We start from the raw sequence: 15718 nt of genomic DNA, 5'->3' as shown, positions 1-15718 counted from the left end.
GCATTCCAAAGACTTACGGCTTCAAGTTAGTAAGCCGTGAGCAGACTATGTTGGTGCTGGAAGATTGTCAATGCTTGTGGGCTGCCCCCACCACATCCTCAGACCCTGCTGGTTGTTATGCACATGACACATTTCACTCGATGTTTTGATGTATGTGTAACAAATAAAGCTAATCTTTAGATCTTTAATCTCTTCTCAGTACAAACCATCTGAAAGTCCCACTGTGCTATTGGACTCAATTTTTTACCATACATTCATACAAATATTAGCAGATGTTATTTGTCAATGATTTTCTTTCACTGCTGATTGAATGTTTTTTTTCATTTATGGAGTGAAAGGAGCAGTTGAAGGGAAGATGTCAGATTAGAAATAAATCTCCAGATTTTTCATTTTTGGCAGACCAGCAGGGATGTCCAGACATGTGAAGAAGCCCTGATCATTGAAAGAGCCATGATAAAGCTAATTTAAAATCTGAAATCAACCATGCTTCCTGCTTTTCACTTGCTTTTGACAGTAACAGTGATTTTCAAGCACTAACACAGTACCGTGGAACGTTTAAAAACCTTAATCCGACATTTACTGCCAGCAGTATAAAGCACACAAGATGGAATTTTGTTGGATTTACTGATGGCAATAACCCAGTGTAGTCCACTGAGAGCAAAATCCAGCCCATTGATTCATTACAGACCTGGGAATCGCATATATACACTCACACGCTTTAATTTATCAGCTAGTGGCTTTCAGATGTTTTGAAATTTTATCATTTAAAATAACAGAATTATATGTGTTACGAAAGATTATCAAATTCTCTAATGCACTGTGATCTAAATTTACATACGTCTGATTAAGATAGTTCTATCAAAAACATTTTCAGCTAATTTTTATATCAGGCACAATTTCTGCTTAGTTTTCCAATAACACCTGTGTTAGTCCATCTACATGTCACATCAGCTTTTAACTTCTATATTATGCTTAGAGCAAAAAAAAATTATTGCTGCCACCAATGTATTGTGAACTGTGCCTTTGCTGTTTCTCTGAAATGGTTTTTGTAAGAACTATGTTGGATCATCTAGCTTAGCATGAATAATAGAGAACACTGCCATAATAATCCCTCTAGGGGCTTCTCTAACTTCTCGTTACAGCCTGCTGAAAGAGCATGAATCAAAGCAAAGTTAGCTAATCCACGGGAAACCAGCTCACTGCCAGTATGCTTTTCCTCAGCTTTCAATCATCGAGCTGGTAGGCTTTTTTTTCATTCCCTTCTTCTGTGTTTTTTGAGCGACTGATTTGTTTTAATCTAGTTGGTGCACAAGCATTAGTGAAATTATTGCCTTGTATGGAGACTCAAACTGATTGAGTATGTAATGTTTTTAATAGATCCCTCCACCTACTTCTGTATCAACAAATAACATTTCTGTTCGACAAGGCTTCTGAAAGCAGATTGTCAGAGGCCAAATTGCCCCCTTGTGGCAGCTTTGGTCTCAGTACAATATCGCAGTGACTTGCTGATTTTAAGTGCTTGGGGGAAGACAGCTTTCTTCATCATGTTGCAGACTGACTGCATGGACTCAATCATATTTGAAGCACTCTCTTATTAAAATAGCAATATCTTCCAAGATGTGCATTGCTGGATTTACCAAAATTCACAAGGGAATTTAATACCTCACAAAAGATTTCTACATTACTCTATAAGATTCAGAAATCCGTAAATGAGTGAATATTATTCAGAAAGTTTATCCTGAGGAAAATAATTGAAGAATATATTCTAAAATCCACTTTGTTATGATTTAAGTTTATCATTTCTAAGTTACTGTAGGAATGATGCACTTTCAGAGATCATGACTGTCAAAAGTGATGCTAAGCTAAGCACCATTTCAATACGACAAGTCAAAAGAAATTTATTATAAAAGTGCATATACCACCTTAAGGTTCATTTTCTTTGCAGGCATTTACAGGAAAATACAGAAAAGAGAGAAATAGAAATAGAAAACTACACGTAAAGACTGATAAACAACCAATGTGCAAAAGAAGATATCCGTTAGTCTTGCAAGACCATGGATCTGCGCCTGGAAAGTCTTCACTCTCCAGGGCACAGGCCTGGGCAAGGTTGTATGGAAGACCAGCAGTTGCCCATGCTGCAAGTCTCCCCTCTCCACGACACCAATGTTGTCCAAGGGAAGGGCATTAGGACCCATACAGCTTGGCACCAGTGTCATCGCAGAGCAATGTGTGATTAAGTGCCTTGCTCAAGGACACAACACATTGCCTCAGCTGGGGCTCGAACTCACGACCTTCAGGTCGCTAGTCCAATGCCTTAACCACTCGGCCACATGCCCATACAAAAGAAGACAACTTGTGCAAATAAAACTATAATAATGCTGAGAACATGAGTAGTGCAGCCCTTGCAAGTGAGTCCATAGGTTGTGGAATCAGTTCCGAGTAGAGGAGTGCAGTTATCCATGCTGCTTCAGGGGCCTAATGGTTGCCGGGTAATAACCATTCCTGAATCTGGTAGTGTGGAGTCTAAGGCTCCTGTACCTCCTGTCTAATGGTAGTAGTGAGAAGAGAGCATGGCCTGGATACTGAGACATAAAACATCCCTTGGGATTACTTTGGAAAGAAACATGGGTGATTAGGCCAAAGTTTAACACTCAACTAAGATCAACAAGCATTTTAATTATTATCACATTAGAGCTTGCTGTCTGCAAACATGTTTTTTTTTACATTATAGCAGCAAATTCACTCCTAAAAATTTTGTCAGCAGCTTTTCAGATTCTAAAAAGTAATTTATAAATTCATTGTTGTTCCTTCCTTATTCTCCACCCATTATTTTGTCTTTTGTTTTGTTTGAGTGCTTTTGATGATCAAGGTGAAAAATGACAGCTGCAGGGAAAGCAAAATGTTTTTCATTCTGGCAGCTTTGAGCACTGTTTGATCAGAAGTAGTGAGGGCTAGGAGAGAGGCACAACTTCAGAAGAACCCTAAGCTCAAACCCCCAACCTCAACCCAAGCTTTGGTTGTTAAACAAAAGTAGTAAAATCCTTTGTAACCATAGCCACGGCCCTTACCTGGAAATCAACCCACAGGAACAGCTCATAGAATTGAATTCCCTCACCCAGAACTGCAGTATTTAGAAGCGATATCCTACACCACATGATCCATGGAAATAAAAAGCATTTCAAAAATATTATTTGTCAAAGAATTAATTGTGTAAATCTTCTGCAAGTCAGGTCCTATCATGCCAGGAAGACCCCTATACTCACCAGACTGAAAAGTTGAATGGTGCTACAACAACCACCTCTCACTTAAGGTCAGCAAAACCAAAGAGATGATTATTGATGTTGTGGAAAAAAATCTCAGGAGCAGCAGACAGAATAGATCAGGCCGACTCAGAGAGTTGTTTCAGACTAGAGGACTTTATTATATGATATTATGGAGAGCCTCCTTCCACCTAAGAGTGGTGCTTAGGAGCTCTGTTTATCTTACAGACCCGCTTCATTATATAGGCACAGTGTACGTGACTAAAAGCACTTAACAATAACATTGCTTGACTGTGAACTTAGGACCAGATTTCGGCAAACAGCGTGACTTTGAACTTAGGACTAGATTTTCAATAAACAATAGCATGACGTAAATATGGTGCCATAGCATTCTTATTTAGACTTTAGCAAGGACTAGATTCAAAGACTTGCAAGGACTTTTTAGCTAAATTCTAAGAGCATTCATATCCCCTACATATCCAAGGAGTCTTAAATTCTTCCACAATTGACTACAGGTGGAAGAAGTCGGAGGTCCATGAGCCAGTCCTTGATAGGGGATCTGAGATGGAGGTACAGAGGACTTGGGTCCCATGCCAGAAGGTTCAGGAACAGCTATTACCCTCCAACCACCAGGCTCCCGAAGCAGCATGGATAGCTTCACTCACCTCAGATCTGAACTGATTCAACAATGTATGGACTCACTTTCAGCGACTCTACAACTCAGGTATTCAGTGTTATTTATTTATTTTATTTGCACTATTTGTCTTCTTTTGCATATTGGTTGTTTGTCTGGCAATCAGTACTGCAGCATTAAAGCCAGCAACAGGTCAGCTTCTTTCTAGAAGCCATTACACTTGAGCCCGCTAGTTGAGCTCACAGTTGAGCTTGAGTTGATAGTTGAGCCCACTAGGGGATCGGCGGTACTGGATTGGGTATTGTGTAATGAACCGGACGTGATTAGAGGGATTGAGGTGAAGGAACCCTTAGGAGGCAGTGATCATAACATGGTTGAGTTCACTGTGAAATTTGAAAAAGAGAAGCCGAAATCTGATGTGTCGGTATTTCAGTGGAGTAAAGGAAATTACAGTGGCATGAAAGAGGAACTGGCCAAAGTTGACTGGAAAGGGACATTGGTGGGAAGGGCAGCAGAGCAGCAGTAGCTGAAGTTTATGTGAGAAGTGAGGAAGGTGCAAGACAGGTATATTCCAAAAAAGAAGAAATTTTCGAATGGGAAAAGGATGCAACCGTGGTTGACAAGAGAAGTCAAAGCCAAAGTTAAAGCAAAGGAGAGGGCATACAAGGAAGCAAAAATTAGTGGGAAGGCAGAGGATTGGGAAGTTTTTAAAACCTTACAAAAGGTAAGTAAGAGGTTCATTAAGAAGGAAAAGATTAACTATGAAAGGAAGCAAGCAAATAATATCAAAGAGGATACTAAAAGCTTTTTCAAGTATATAAAGAGTAAAAGACAGGTGAGAGTAGATATAGGACTGACAGAAAATGATGCTGGAGAAATTGTAATGGGAGATTAGGAGATGGCGGAGGAACTGAACGAGTATTTTGCATCAGTCTTCACTGAGGAAGACATCAGCAGTATACCAGACATTCAAGGGTGGCAGGGAAGAGAAGTGTGTGCAGTCACAATTACGAAAGAGAAAGTACTCAGGAAGCTGAATAGTCTAAAGGTAGATAAATCTCCTGGACCAGATGGAATGCACCCTTGTGTTCTGAAGGAAGTAGCTGTGGAGATTGTGGAGGCATTAGCGATGATCTTTCAAAAGTCAATAGATTCTGGCATGGTTCTGGATGACTGGAAGATTGCAAATGTCACTCTGTTATTTAACAAGGGGGCAAGCAAGCAAAAAGGAAATTATAGACCTGCTAGCTTGACATCGGTGGTTAGGAAGTTGTTGGAGTCGATTGTCAAGGATGAGGTTACAGAGTACCTGGAGGCATACGACAAGATAGGCAGAACTCAGCATGGTTTCCTTAAAGGAAAATCCTGCCTGACAAATCTATTACAATTTTTTGAGGAAATTACAAGTAGGCTAGACAAGGGAGATGCAGTGGATGTTGTATATTTGGATTTTCAGAAGGCCTTTGACAAGGTGCCACACATGAGGCTGCTTAACAAGATAAGAGCCCATGGAATTACAGGAAAGTTACATACGTGGATAGAGCATTGGCTGATTGGCAGGAAACAGAGAGTGGGAATAAAGGGATCCTATTCTGGTTAGCTGCCGGTTACCAGTGGTATTCCACAGGGGTCCGTGCTGGGGCCATTTCTTTTTACATTGTACATCAACGATTTGGATTATGGAATAGATGGCTTTGTGGCTAAGTTTGCTGACGATACGAAGATAGGTGGAGGGGTCGGTAGTGCTGAGGAAACAGAGAGTCTGCAGAGAGACTTGGATAGATTGGAAGAATGGGCAAAGAAGCGACAAGTGAAATACAATGTTGGAAAGTGTATGGTTACGCACTTTGGCAGAAGAAATAAATGGGCAGACTATTATTTAAATGGACAGAGAATTCAAAGTTCTGAGATGTAACGGGACTTGGGAGTCCTCGTACAGGATACCCTTAAGGTTAACCTCCAGGTTGAGTCGGTGGTGAAGAAGGTGAATGCAATGTTGGCATTCATTTCTAGAGGAATAGAGTATAGGAGCAGGGATGTGATGTTGAGGCTCAAAAAGGTGCTGATGAGACCTCACTTGGAGTACAGTGCGCGGTTTTGGTCTCCATATTTAAGAAAGGATGTGCTGACATTGGAGAGGGTACAGAGAAGATTCACTAGAATGATTCCGGGAATGAGAGGGTTAACATATGAGGAAAGTTTGTCCGCTCTTGGACTGTATTCCTTAGAGTTTAGAAGAATGAGGGGAGACCTTATAGAAACATTGCGAATGTTGAAAGGCATGGACAGAGTGGATGTGGCAAAGTTGTTTCCTATGATGGGGGAGTCTAGTACGAGAGGGCATGACTTAAGGATTGAAGGGCGCCCATTCAGAACAGAAATGCGAAGAATTTTTTTTAGCCAGAGGGTGGTGAATCTATGGAACTTGTTGCCACGGGCGGCAGTGGAGGCCAAGTCATTGGGTGTATTTAAGGCAGAGATTGATAGGTATCTGAGTAGCCAGGGCATCAAAGGTTATGGTGAGAAGGCAGGAGAGTGGGACTAAATGGGAGAATAGATCAGCTCATGTTAAAATGGCAGAGCAGACTCGATGGGCCGAATGGCCGACTTCTGCCCCTTTGTCTTATGGTATTGGACTTTTCAATTCACATATCTGTACGTGTAAGATTTAAATAAATAAATTTTAAATAAATTCTAAATTCTAAGTCTTTGTTTATGAATTTTTCATAAATTTTATTGTATTTCTTTGTTTTCCTGTAAATTTCTGCAAGAAATGAAATTCAAGGTTGTATATGGTGACATATATGAACTTTGATAATAAATTTACTTTGAGCCCATCCATCTGCCGACCTACAGTCACCTTCAAGATTTTAAGATTTTTACCTTTGTTATTTGAACACTTCATGGTCTCCCCCTCCCCCACCTCTCCCTCTTTCCATCTCTGAATCAAAGGATTATAGATTCATACAGTACAGAAGTGGACCCATAATGATTTTATCTATGCAATCATACTAATCCCATTTACATGGATTTGGTCCAGATCTTCCTGTGCCTTGGCTGTGCAAGTGCATATCCAGATGTTTCTTACCTGTTGTGAGAGAACCTGCCTCCACCACCTCGTCAGGTGGCACATTTCCAATTGCAACCATTCTCTATGTGATAAAATGCTACCTCAGGTCTCTCTGATCCTCCTACCTCTCTCCTTATGTCAAAGCCTTCTTGCTTTAGACACCCCTGAATGCGGAAAAGCACCCTTACTTCCCACCATTTCGATTTCCCTCATAATCTTGTACACCTGTAATAAAATCCAGCCCTGTCTGGACATTGGGCTCCATGTTGCTTATTTGTGGGTGTGTCATGGCCTCTTAAAACTATCAATGACGCTAATGAGATACATTCTGCCAAGCACTAAAAGCATGCAGGCAGGTAACAAATAGTTCTCATGAGTATTCAATCACAGAATGCAGATGTCATTGACAAAGCCACAGTTTTTATTTCCCTCTTCCTTCCCTTTCTCCTATGTTCCACTCTCCTCTCCTATCAGATTCCTTCTTCTCCAGCCCTTGACCTTTCCCACCCACCTGGCTTTACCTATCACCTTCCAGCTAGCCACCTTCCCCTTACCTCATGGGAGCAGGTGGTGGATGGTCATATGAGCAGCTGATACAGATCACAAGTCCTGGTTATGCAACCAATAATGTCAGGCAGGCAATCTCTGAAGAGTATTGACAATGGCTGGGGTCACCCATCCTGTAAAGACACTGCCCAGAAGAAGACAATGGCAAACCACGTCTGGAGAAAACTTTGCTAGGAACAATTGTAGTCAAAAGACTATGATTACCCATGTCACTTGACACAGCATATAATGATGGTGACAAGGATTAGTGTTATTGCATTAATTTAAGTCCCCCATTTGCTTTGGTGGATTCGAGCTCACCCCAGTCTCGACCTCTGCACATTAGTCAGAATCAGAATCAGGTTAATTATCACCATCACATGTTGTGAAATTTGTTAAATTTGCAGCAGCAGTTCCATGCAATACATGACAATATAAGAAAAAAAGCTGTAAATTACAGTAAGTATACATAATAGTTAAATTAAATAGTAGCACAAAAACAGAAATATTAAAAAAGTATAAACAAGAGAAAATCTGCAGGAATCCAAGCAGCACACACTAAATGCTGGAGGAACTCAGCAGGCCAGTCTGGGTGTCCTGAGTGTCGGAGTGTCCTGCCGAAGGGTCTCAGCTCGAAATATCGACTGTTCTCTTTTCCACAGATGTTGCCTGCCCTGCTGAGTTCCTTCAGCATTTTATGTGTGTTGCTTAAAAAAAAAGTAGCAAGGTAATGTTAATGGGTTCAATGTCCATTCAGAAATTGGATGGCCACTACCCAATACATTTAATACCACACCAGCGTGCAACATATATTTGGTTTCAGTGGTGTTGCACTGCAGGATCTGCCCTCCCCTAACATAACTGAATGCATGTTAATTAGTAAGGGGAGCACCATGCTTCCAACTCCTTTCCAAGCTAATTCAGGGACCGTGACTCATTTACAGAGTTGAATCCTGTTTGTTTCCTCTGGCCATTGCTGCAGTTCTCTATATTTTCAGTGATTTTTATACGTTCATGATATCCACAAGTAGTCTGCTGGTGCTAAATTGTCAACTTAAAGCTTGTGCATAAATCATTTGTTTCCAGACACAGGCAGCCTGGTTGGGCTTTCTCTAGATTGCAAGCATTATTGGAAAATGATCAGGTCAATTTAATAGATGAGCCAGGAGCATAAGAAAGGCTTCCAGCAGGAGTTTATACAGGATTTTCAATTCTCAGTTCCCTTATCTGAACTTCAGTGACAGACTAAACACATGCATTTGCATTTTTCTAAAGTGGTTCCAAATCCTGCCCAGTCCTTGTAACTACAATTGAAAGAACAGAAAGGGGCAGAGGCCACATTGTAATTTACTATAAAGGTAATTGTGATTTGATTTTAGTAACATTTGGCTACTTCCACGCAGTTGCTGGATATATTAGCATTGTCTTGCAGACCGGAGTGCATTCCTTTTGAAAGGATTACTGCACCTCCGTTTGGCATATCGAATTTAAGTACCGCTACGCAGTATGTTTGGCCAAGTGGTTAGGGCGTTGGACTAGCAATCTGAAGGTCATGGGTTCGAGCCTCGGCTGAGGCAGCGTGTGTGTCCTTGAGCAAGGCACTTAACCACACAATGCTCCAGTCTGCCCAGCTGAGAATGAGTACCGGCAAAAATGCTGGGGTGGCGTCCTATCTCGGGGTGGGGGGGAGTCTCATACTCTCAGTCGCTTCATGCCACGGAAATCGGCATAAGCACTGGCCTGATGGGCCATAAGGCTCGTGACAGACTTTAAACGCAGTAATACTACCGGCCCGCTTGCAATGAACAGCTGATGGACTTCAGTCTCTTCTGTCGTGATCATGCCGTAATCATGCACTTTGATATTTCTGCCCTTCCCTTCTAGAACCAGAGATGCCCAAGGCCACTGGCCAAGGGCCAGATGCAGTCTTTACTACTTCTTCTGCTGCAGTGTGGAAGCACATTGCAGAAATATTCACACAGGCTAAGGAGAATAGAGAACATTCACTGAAGAATGCACCAGCTGGCCGGTGGTGTCGTGGCATCCGCTACTTTGAGCTGAGCGGTCCCGGCTTCGAATCCGGCGCACTCCTGGCATGCTTTCCATCCATGTTGGGTTGAGCATCGAGCCAGCAACTCAGCCTCGTGTGGAAAAGGGAAGAATGCTAAAGGAATTGCAAGGTTGCCACAAGAAGCAGAAAAGTACATCAACAACTGAACAAAGGAACATCAACAACTGAAGAATGCATAGCTGGGGCATACATTAAAACTGTGAAAATGTAGCATGCTGTGGAGTTCAGAAGTGCCAGACCAGCAAGGGCCCTTGAAAAAGCAAAACCCATTTTGCAGCAGCTCCTCACTTCTCAGCAACATACATCAAAGTTGCTGGTGAACGCAGCAGGCCAGGCAGCATCTCTAGGAAGAGGTACAGTCGACGTTTCAGGCCGAGACCCTTCATCAGGACTAACATGTGCCTTTTCACTTGGTGATGAACTTCATGACAGGTTAAGAATCTATAAAGTGCACATACCTTACAATAGGGGTTGCCAACCCGTTGGTCGCGATCGACCGGTCGATCTTTGAGACTTTCCCAGTAGATTCCGAAGAAAGATCAAAAATAAATACAAAAATACTGTTGTAATGTGAGCATTATAAAAGTAAGTAAAACTAATTAGGATAATGGTAATATAGCAATATTTTCGCTGAAAAGCTGTTTGTAAAGAGAGGTTGTTTCCGGGTTGCGGGAGTTTAGTTCCATTCTTTCTGCCCAGTGCACATGTGTGTAGTTCCCCCGCCATGCACCGCCTTTTCAGCGTAGCCTGTGCTGCATCAAAGTGACCAATCAGATTAGATGAGAGTACAGACTGTCACAAACATCAATATACGGCAGTGGTCCCCAACCACCGGGCCGCGAAGCATGCAGGGGTGCAGCGGTAGTCGAGATGTACACAGCACATCTTTAAGAAAAAAAGCCAAAATAAACAAGCTGATAAATTAGGTGCCACCCGGCATGTAAATGTCGGCTCAGATCGGAGGCGACGTAATTGGCAATCGTTCCTGATATCCTGATAGCATAGCGGAGGCTCCATGAAAGAAGGCGAAAACATACAAATTCCATCCAGAATGGGAAGAGGAATTTCTATTTACCTTGGTGAAAGACAAGTGTGTATGTATGTTGTGTCACCAAACACAAGCACTGACTAAAAGAGGGAATCTGGAGCGGCACCGCAACGCCAACCACCAGGAATTTAAAGACACCTACCCACCAAACAGTGCAATTTGTGCCTGGAAAGTTGAGCTGAAATCAGGGTTGAAGGCCCAGCAATTGTTTTCCGCAAAACATGCTGCTCAAAATAAGGCTGCAATTGAAGCATCATTTCATGTAAGTCACCTTTTGGCTAAACACAAGAAGCCTTTTACAGATGGTGATTTATTCAAGGAAGCAAAGGTCATTACTGCAGAGACTGTTTTTAATGACTTTAAAAACAAAAATGGCATCACAACCGTAATACATAATATACCGCTTGGCCCTGCAACAGTGACAAGGAGGGTAGAGCCACCGTCAGAGGATGTGAATATTTTTCACTACAGTTCGATGAATCCCTGGATGTAATGCAAACAGCTCAACATGTTGTATTTGTCAGAATGGCTTTCCAGGATTTTACAATGAAGGAGGACTTCCTCATTCTTTTGCAATTAAAGGAAAGAACGAGAGGTGAGGATATTTACAATGAGTTTAAAAAAATATGTCCATGAAAATGACATCCCCATTCATAAACTGGTGGCAATTACTACTGATGGGGCCGAGTAATGCGCGTTGGTTTTATACCACTGGAAGTCAGTGCCTACTTCGGGTCAACTTATCTTTGTGAAATTGCATTTTCACAGATGAAAATTATTAAATCTAAGTACAGGGGCTTACTGATAGACACCTCACTAGGGTTGCCAACTTTCTCACACCCAAATAAGGGAAAAAAGTAGCAGTCAAATCCCGGGACATTTGTGTTTACCCCGAGAAAGACTACCATGACCATGAAGCTTTGCGCGGGCACTCGTGTGCGCATGTGTGTACGTGCCGATTTTCTTTTACCCCATGAATTGGTTTTGGCTTAATCTTCATTATTTCTACTTTACACAGGCTGTGTATTTATCATATCATTCCTGCTTTTACTATATGTTAGTCTTATTTTAGGTTTTATGCGTTACTTGGTATGATTTGGTAGGTTATTTTTTTTGGTCTGGGAACGCTCAAAATTTTTTTCCATATAAATTAACGGTAATTACTGCTTCAGCATAAAGTATTTTGGCACAAAAGGTTTCATAGGAACGCTCTACCTTAGTGGGGGAAATATGGGACAGTTGGCAACCCTACACCTCACAGACTGTCTCAGACTGGCTGTCTGTAGTTATGAGCCAAATTTCAGGGAACTAGCAGAAAGTATTCAGCCCCAGTCATCACACTGAGTGCAACAGTCAATTTTTATTCATTTATTTTTTGTGTTGAAATAAAATTAAGTAATGAAACTTAGAACTAAAGGTGCGAAGTATTGTAATATTCTTAAAGAAAGACAGTTATGACAGTCATCACGCTGAGTGCAACAGTCAATTTTTATCCATTTATTTTTCGTGTTGAAATAAAATTAAATAATGAAACTTAGAACTAAAGGTGCGAAGTATTGTGATATTCTTAAAGAAAGACAGTTATGACCTGTTTGATATGCTAGTTAGAGTGTTTTCTTGTTTGAATTAATTTGAAAGTTTGATAGAAGTATTTTGTGTAATTCAAATACAATTCGCCCAAATAAAAGGCTTCAAATTGGAAGTACAATCTGAGCTGTTTTTTCTCTAAACAATTTAGTAGGTAGATCTTGCCTTTCACTGAGGTCGAGGTAGGGGATCTTGGGCTTAAAAAGGTTGGTGATCACTACCTTACAATGAGAGGAATTAGATTATGTTTGAATACAATTCAGCACAGCTTGGACTAAATTTTGGACTAAAATATATATTCTTTATTAAATTTCATTTGCTCCTTGTCAAAAAAGTTGTTTGAAGTTAACTGCGTAGCTCCCCTCATACTCTAATGGAATTGTAGAGGCACATAGGAGCTCAATCAAGGTAGACTACTTAGAACTGCAGACCACAGTCAAACCAAAATATCGCTTCCAAGTGCACAGAGGAAACACATCCTATGAATTAGTGAACTTAGTCCCCAGTAACCAAGTAGATTTTTCCAAGTATGCAAAGTGGTATGCTGCTTCTGAGAACCAAATAAATAGAAGTGTTCATTGTTGAGCTGAAGGAACGTGACACAAACCTACACAGGGATCTCTGAGGAGCTATTTAAGAAGTGTGCTCAAACTTTTGTACATAAGCTGTCAGCCATGTTTTTTTTCCACTGTGAGAGTGGTAATTCATGAACTTAAGTCAAAACGTTCTGCCCCAGATGCGACGCTGGTGTTTGGGAGTTTCTCAGTGAATTCAGTGGCTGCCGTGTAGAGCTGGGCTGGAATCTATTATCTGTGAAATGGCAATAGTGCATTGAGAAAAATAACAATACCATTGGGCAGAACTGGCTGCAGATTTATGAAAGCAATAATGTTTGACCATTTGCTTGGAGCTCTTTTGAGGATGTAACTAGTAGAATAGATAAGGGATAACTAGTCAATGTGATATACTAGGATGTGCCCTCTGAGAAATTATTAAGGAAAATAGAATTATTACAGTTCATGACATTTAGAGAAATTTACTAGCGTGGACTGAAGAATGGTTGTGGACAAAAAAGAGAATGGAAATAAACACCTCACTTTTGGATTGGAATTCTAAAAGTAAAATCCATAGGGTTTAATGCATGTACCACAGCTGTTTCCAATCTGCATCAATGATATGGATGAGAGTATCAACTGTAGAGCTGCTGCCTCACAGTGCCAGATGCTCGAGTTCAATCCTTACTTCAGGTATTGTGTGGAGTTTGCAAATTCTCCATAGGAACATACTGTATAGTTTTCTGAAGCCCTGTAAAGATTGTTTCTGTTTGATTCACATCATCTCTCATTCTTCTTAACTCAAGAAGGTCTGGGTCTCATCTGCTTCATCTCATACTGAGGGGAGGAGAAGATGGCGGCGCCGCTTCACTGCCACTGCTACTGTGCGATCGAGAATCTCCAGAGGGGAAGGCCCCAAATCCTCCGCTTTGCCTATTGCCTGTTGCCGGGGCCGGTGTTGAAGCGCTCGGCAGAGATGGTGCTCGGTGCTCAGAGTTGGAGGGCTGGTCGGAGGCTCGAAGTTTTCGGACAGACTCAAGTGTCGGCTGTGGTCGGGTGTTTCCAGGGTGCTGCATCGGCAAGTTTGCGGCGCTGGAGGGTCATGGCAGGGAGAGTTTCTCCCTTCTACTGTCTGCGTGAGATGATGGGACTTTCGAGAGACTTTGAGACTTTTTTTTACCGTGCCCATGGTCTGTTCTTTATCAAATTATGGTATTGCTTTGCACTGTTGTAACTATATGTTATAATTACGTGTTTTCTGACAGATTTTTTTAGTCTTGGTTTGTCTCGTGTTTCTGTGATATCATACCGGAGGAACATTGTATCATTTCTTAATGCATGCATTACTAAATGACAATAAAAGAGGACTGTGTGTCCTCATGATCTAATCTAAACATCCCGCCACCTCAGGTAGTATTCTGCACTGCCTTTATTGCAAATGTTCCCTTCCTTAGGTAACAAAGCCAAACGTGTGCACAGTGTTTCAAGCACAGACCCACTGGGGCCCTGTATAAGTGTACATGTTTCCCTTACTCTTGTATTTAAATCCCCTGGCAAAAAAGTGCAATGGACCTCTCGCTTCCTTAGTTGCAAACTGTCACTATATCAACAGATATCAGGTCTTCTGAACACTGATACCTTTCTGTCTCTCATCCCTTAAAAAATGCATTTTTCTACCAAAGTGGATAACCTCACACTTACCAATTACAATCTATCATCTCTGTCCTTACCCACTCACCTAGCCAGTTTGTAACCCCTTAAAGCTTGTCTGTATTCTCTCTGATAACAGAAACATTACATATGATTGCCCCGAGAATAAACCATTGACAATAGCTCCGAGCTCAAATAAGATCAGTTTGTTTCTGCTCTGTGTTCTCCCTGTTGACATCAATACAAAATACTGAGTGTTAGCCATCTTAATGATGTTCTTCAAATATTTTTAGCTAATATCACATTTTTTTGTAGGGATCTGATTAGGTGTAAATGCTATATGCACTAAGAGTGAAATTGAACTTCTCGGCAATTACATCTGCATATCATGGGCACTCACTACCAACTCTTAGCCATTTCAAACATGCAGCACCTTTAGAATCACTTCTTCAACACTAAAGTTGGCTTGTCGGGTCCATTTGGATGTGATCTTTCAGTGATTCTATTATGTTTCTTGTATTTACTGTTGGTTTGGCACAACATTGTGGGCCAAAGGGTCTGTTCCTGTGCTGTACTGTTCTATGTCAAATGTTCTGTGTTCTATGTAATTAAGTAGATAACATTTTACATTTAAATTTGAAGCTTGTGGTGTCTCCACTGGCAGTCTGGAGCTTGCCAAAGTTGAGGTTTAATCTGTAATGACAATCAAAATAAAAATACTGATGATGGAAATTAGAAATAAAAAGAGAATAAAGTGCTCAAAATACTTGTTAAATCAGGTGGCATTTGAAGAGTTATTTTTCCAGGTCGGATGCCCTTTGTTATTTCTGAAATGTTAAGCCTCCTTCTCTTTCCTCAGATGCTGCATGACCTGCTGAGTGTTTCCATCTACTTTTATTTTTGTTTAAATTTTAGTTTAGTCTAGCAGACTTCTGATAATGCTACATTTTTTAAAAAAATGTTCTATATTTTGTTCCAACAAGGATTAAGAAATTACTTGTTACTGCAATGACTGCTCTCAGGGGAAGTGTTATTATTCAAATCACATTTAGCCCCAAACTCTCTATTTCTTTTGCTAGAAATTCTTCATTTTTTTTGTGAAAGTCCGTCCTGGTCTAATCTCTCACTTTCAAGCTGCCTTGTTCATGAAAAAATTCAATTAAAAATTAATAAGAAACATATTATAAGATTTGTTCATCATTTACAGGAAGTTTCATTTGCATGACAAATAATTCAACGACATTGAATATTTGGCAGACGTACAGTACTTGGCATTTGAGAATTATGTTTCTTATTTT

General features: G+C 40.9%; 1 long non-coding RNA gene across 1 annotated transcript; it reads left to right on the top strand.

Moving 5' to 3' along the window:
• The first annotated feature begins 1147 nt into the window (after window positions 1-1147).
• Window positions 1148-15503, top strand: LOC140198618 (uncharacterized). Its single transcript, XR_011886223.1, has 3 exons — window positions 1148-1239; window positions 3776-3984; window positions 13577-15503. It is a non-coding gene; the product is annotated as an uncharacterized lncRNA (long non-coding RNA).
• Window positions 15504-15718: the final 215 nt, after the last annotated feature.

Source organism: Mobula birostris, chromosome 6, assembly GCF_030028105.1.
Source record: "Mobula birostris isolate sMobBir1 chromosome 6, sMobBir1.hap1, whole genome shotgun sequence".
NCBI classification, from domain to species: domain Eukaryota; kingdom Metazoa; phylum Chordata; class Chondrichthyes; order Myliobatiformes; family Myliobatidae; genus Mobula; species Mobula birostris.
Note: the sequence above shows the minus strand (reverse complement) of the source record. Positions and strands in the feature narration are given on the sequence as shown.